Raw genomic sequence first — 6,000 nt, 5'->3', positions numbered from 1 at the left:
CGGCATCATATTTTATTCATATTTTGGCAACTTTGGTGATAACCTGTTCACAACCTGATTTTTTTGTGTGTTGATTCCAGTTTCAACGAGTGCTTTGGCTCAAGCGGATTTCTGGACGGTTTTCATCAAACTGACAAGAGGTTTAGGAAGTCTGTACATAGCAAACGTGACGTCACCTTCTACAGTTTTACGCCGATTGATGTTCTGTTACCTGACGACGAAAAGAAGCAATATTTTACACAGCGACTTGGACGCGGTGTATAAATGCAACAAGTCACATACAACACTTTTTAACTTTACAATTTGCGAGTGCGATTGTTTTCCGTCTTATTTGCAAAAAAAAATAATTTATTTTGAAAAAGGAAGCTTGTAGCAGAGCTGAAAAAAATAGCAAATAACTTTAAAAGTAAGCAACGTTACCAAATTATCTGAAGTGTTGCCTTTGTTCAGCTTTTAGCTTCGGACTGAACATTTTTGTTGTCGAAAAAACGCTTTATCGAATATAGTTTTTAACTTCACGCTTGAATATTTGCGAGTAGCACATTAAGCTTGCTTTGTCCGTCTATTGAAGTAAATTCCGTTCGGTATGGGTCCCATTTGTTGTTTTATAATGTAGGCCTATGCTCATAGAAGGCACAAACTTTCATCGTGAAATATTTTCCAGTCATTGCTTCATTTTGTTATGTAAAATTGGAATTGAAAAGTTAGCAAAAATTTATCGCACATTTCATTGTAATTAGGTAATTGCTATTGGCTTTTTGTACAGCAATTGATGCGGACCTTTCGTTGGGATGCTAGTATTTCTAGCATTTTTGTCTTACACAATGATGCAAGCATTTGTAACTCTTTCTCAAGTTTTTTTAATACCAAACCCATTGCAATGATAAATTGCAAACGGCCCCCAATTGTGTAAAGCATACGACCTGCTTTGTTTGCGTGTGGGTGACCGATTTATCATACATCTGAAACTACACAAACTTTAAACCACCAGGTATACTATTATGCGCAATCCATGTAAAGATTGACATTTATACAAACGTAGCAATTCTCTTGCCTTCTCCTGCAATGCTTGCAACACATCAGTGTCTTTTGCTAACCTGGTCACAAAACTATTGCAAGAGGTTGAATTTGTTTTAAACCCTAAGTGCCGTAAAATTCAATTGTGTTTTGCTCGGTCGGTAGGGATTGGTATTATTGTTCTTATCTGTTCCATATCACAATGTTATTTAATGAACACTATTCAGAGTACCTGTGCAGTCTTTTGCGAATTTATTTTATACAGAAGAAAAATCACTTTACTTATTATAACATGACTTGCTTTTCTGCCAGGTAACACAGTATTAGAAACTGGTTTTGCAGTGACACGCAAACGTAACAAGGCACGTGTGACAACAACGTCCTTACGTGCCAGAGGAAATGTTGAAAATATGCTTCAGGACATTTACGGTTGTTTTGTGTTCAAATTCAAAGTCACAATAATAGATTTTGTAAAGGAAATTATTAACATGTGCGCTACAGACCATTTATAATTGTAGTTTTTCAGACGTTTTCCACATCGTTACATCTTGTTTGCCAGTATTTTGTCCTTCTTGTGTCCGATAACTGTGCAGCACAGTGCCACGTCATTTTTATCCTGCACAATGTTTTTTTGTGTTGCGAGCGAGCATTTTCTGGTGAGTCTATTTGTACATATGTGTGAAACGACTGAAGTACCAAACAAATGTGTAAATTGGTAACTTTGGCAAAGTTAACTGCGATGACTTAGAAGTCAGTTCGCTGAACAGTATATAGCTGCCCTTGTTTATGTGATTAGGTTTACACACGGTGTTGACGATGCCTGTATACTCACAGTGTCTCTCTTGCATCTGTACACACGTGAAGCGTGGTGTATTCAATCTTCTGTCGCCCAAAGTAATCGGTAAGCATTGTGTGTGTTACGTCACAGTGGCGCATTGTAGTTTATGTTGCTTGTTTCGTTTAGTTGTGCGACAGTAACTGCTTCGACCGTCTTTGTGGTCCAGAGTTTTCCCGGTTCCCAAATAGTTGGTGGTTATGCTGTACTTTGCTACGTGTGAAGTGTATTTGTTTGACACATTGCCTTCTCTGTAGAAACCGTGTTCTAAGGGTCCACGTGTCCTGCGTGTCTTTTCGTCTCCTCCCGACGTCTGTATCGTCTACACTTCGAATACATTCTATGTTGCGTACGAGTGCGTACTGCACATTCGATAACAAGAATAACATCAACTGAGTGAGCGAGTTTGAGGCCCATTAAAGACACGCGTTTTAACTGCGGGAATTCCGCCTCGTGTGACGTTCCGCGCCAAGAACCGGGGCGCGTTTAACAGACGTTACACACATCATTTTGTGGATGTTGTTTAGGCCGACGAGTGTTTCCTAACCGGTGTTACGTTTACCACTAGTGGTATGCGACCGAATTCCAGGAGGTACGCGAGCACCTTTCTGCAATTTTCTCAGCTTTTGCTCGGTGGAACGTGCGTTCTGCGCATTTACTATACTCTTTTGGATGGAAAAAGAAATCTCTTCTTGATATCGTCAATAGAGGACACTTATGATTGTTTTTGCCCAACATGAAACCTGATGTTGAGAAATTGGTATCATTGCACCAACCTCACCCATCGCATAATTGAAAAGCAACAAATAAATTCGTTATGTTTTTTGTCCGTTCTGTTCGGCGTTGTTAATTGACTGAGGTATTTGGGGGGCGGTACAGAAAAAAAGTTTGAGAAACACTGGTCTAGGTCGTTCTGAGGCAGTATTTAGCCACCTCCGTCCATAAAGCGAAAAGTAGCAGTGCGCGGTTCGACTGAACTCGGGTCATTGACGTTCATCGATGTGCAATTTTGTCAGTGGCATTTACGGAATGAGCGGGTGGTGCCGTCCCTTGACATTTTGGATTTGGAAGCTTCGCGAGTCATTGCGACGCGCGGTGTCTTCCACTTATGTTTGAAATTCGTGTGTGTTTTTGCATCTGTTACTTCGAACGATCTCCTCACAGCGTAGCTATACCAACCAATTAATTTGTCACTTTAACAATACAAAATTCAATGACCATTTGAGAATTATACGATCTGTAAAAGGCAGGAAGCGAGAAATTAAATTGATGTTTTCCAACCAGGTGCGCTTTTGGCGATGTCCCAGAAAAAAACACCAGGCCACTGTGTAAATAAAAGTTCATTTAATCTGCAAAAGACAAATTTGGGAGGTTCACTGCTAATGCTGCCAGGCATATTTATTACTACAAGACAGCTCATCTGGCAAAAATAGTTGTAAGTGTCAACGTTTTGGTTGCTATGCAGCAGCCTTCTTTAGGATGCAACAAAATGTGACATTTCTAAACCTCCAGGTTATTCCCCACGAGGGAACCTTTCGTTCACCCCGATCGTCATTCAACCAGTTGAGACCACTTAACGTCGCCATGTGTTCCCTCGTAATGCTGATGTTAAAAGCTTCAACTAACACTTGATGGGGAGGGAAAGGGACCAAAGCATCATCAACCTTACTCCCAACATCCTACAACAAAAGTATGGTAGATGCTAAAGAACCACCCCACAGCTAGGTCGGCAATTGTGGTCATAGAAATCGTGCAAATATGGGGTATATTGGTTTTGGGAAAGTGTAAACAAACACCTGTCAAATTAATTTGGTAGCATTATTTAAATATCAATTAATTTTTAATCATTTGCCGAACTAGCATCTGATGCCGAAATAACAGTAATACCTTGTAGGTCTCATGTAGGGATATCACGGAATGAACGGCGGGAAAGAAATCACGTGAACAAGGTCCTTTTTTGCAGCGTGCGATTGCGTTTGTGTGGATTTGTTGGAGTCATGGATCAAGTTGTAAGTATAAATTTTTTTTTCAATGAGTTTGATTGCTTTGATTCCAGGGAAAGACGCCATTTCAGAAACTGTATTCATATGCCCAAGAAGATTTTTCACGAAAGCATGAAACAGTCGTGGTGAGATTTTTCGAAGGATTTTTTGAAATGTTGTAACCCCTGTAAGCATGTCCGTAAACTTTGTTAATGCTATGTACCTGTGATGGGCTTTAAAATGGCGGATTTTATGTCTACAAACACAGTTATAAAGGTTGGTCAACAATGATGTAGGTAGGGTACATTAAAAAAAGTTTAAACCATTTTTTTTGTTCTGGCTTAAGTGGTTTCAGACAAGGCAGGAGGCATGGAACTCCATGCAACACTTTGTAAATTCCTTAAAACTGAAATTGAAGGATTCAAAAGTCAAAGTTTTTGGTTTGTGGCAATATTAATTGTTCATTTTAGTAGGACCTCTTCTTGTGGAATTAATTTACAATGTTGTGTTATTTTCTATGTAATGTCATGCTCAAGAGTGAAATGGTGGCCAGAATAGCACATGATACAAATGATAATTTTGCCTGTAATGCAGATGCACATAAATGGCATGTACATTGGAATGATACTACATGTAGTTGTTCAGGAGGAGTGCTGGAAAACATCTTGGCATTTTGACAGAACTTCAGTTTGCCAACATTTTCAATGCCAGTATTTAGTGACAATTTCACATGTACTGCATTTACAGGAGTACAAAAATATGGTATAAATTATATGCAATATTTGATGAACTTAATATCTACACACAAATTTCACTTGTCTGTTTATTTAACGATACTTATAGTATGTACATACACGTCTCTGCTTTTGTGTTTATAATACTAGGGTACAGAGTTCCTAGTTGCAACGGCAAGCAAAGAGATTAGAAATCGCCTTTCTTCCAAAGATGCAGATTTGTTGCAGGAAGAAGGTTTTTGTACACAGCTTGTTAAAGTCAAATTTGAGACGGAAAAACCAGCTAATGAAATGGTTTGCATAGTTGTCTTGCTACTTTCAAGTAGGCACCACTACAGATGTACATTATGTTTTTAGATTACGAGTACCAATGAGTTGGACTGTTTAAACAGTGGCAAGCGAAAGGTATAGGTAGTTAGAATTTTTATTTGTACTATAATTTTTAATACTGAAATCTCACAGTGGGTTTCTTCAGTGAATGAAGCTTACAGACTTATAGAAAAGTTTGAGGTTTCAACAATAACCAAGTTTATTATAAAAAAAAGGAAAGAATATGGTATGTTGATGAAAGTATCAAAAACCATTATGTAATTAGTGATTGCAAGAAAGTGCTTTTTTCCAGATACATCCAAAAGTCGAATATTTTGGGACAAATGTTCTCAAATTCCGTACATTATTTTAAGAAGTTTGACTTTAGAATGTCACCAGGGAAAAGATCATAACAAACAGAAGAAAGAAAAGTGTTCAGCTGTTCCTAAACAAGTAAATTTTGTGACGACAAAGCACTTTTGATATACTAACAGATTATGTTAAGTTGCAAGATCACCCTAATCCTTTAAAAAAGAGGTTGTGTGTGCAAGGAACGAAGAAAAAGAATTGCAAAGCAATTATATTTGTTCAAGAAATTATGAAATTTCCGCAGTTTCAGGTTTGTTGTTTTTTAACAATGTTGCATTGTTAAACAGTATAATGTGTTTAAACAGAACAACTTCTATCCAATAATCCATATTCCTTCTTTATAGTCATCCATCAAAGATGAATTTATTAAGAGCAAGATAAGCATCATCATTAAAGATCTATTAATGATCAATGATGTACAGTTGGTGAAAGAACTGGCTTGCAGCATTCTCTTTCCAAGGGATGACGATCATTCAGGCCATGTGATTGGGGAAGTGTGTACAAGTTTTGGAATAATGAATAATATTGACATAATTTTTTCAATCAATTTGTTTTAAGGCTGCCGGATTTTTACAACCTATTGATCAAAGGTTAATTACCAAAATTGATGAACTGGTCACCGAAGGGGTAAACAGTGTTGAGGAAATTTTGCGAGTATTAAAACACTACGTAGCCCATGAACTCTTCAAAAGTGAAGATGGACCCGACCTTTCAAATAGGAGATTTTATCCTACCAAAAAGGATGTGCGAAACC

This window comes from Ascidia mentula, chromosome 1, assembly GCF_947561715.1.
Source record: "Ascidia mentula chromosome 1, kaAscMent1.1, whole genome shotgun sequence".
Lineage (NCBI taxonomy): Eukaryota > Metazoa > Chordata > Ascidiacea > Phlebobranchia > Ascidiidae > Ascidia > Ascidia mentula.
The sequence above is the reverse complement of the archived record's forward strand: the minus strand, read 5'-3'. Positions refer to the sequence as shown.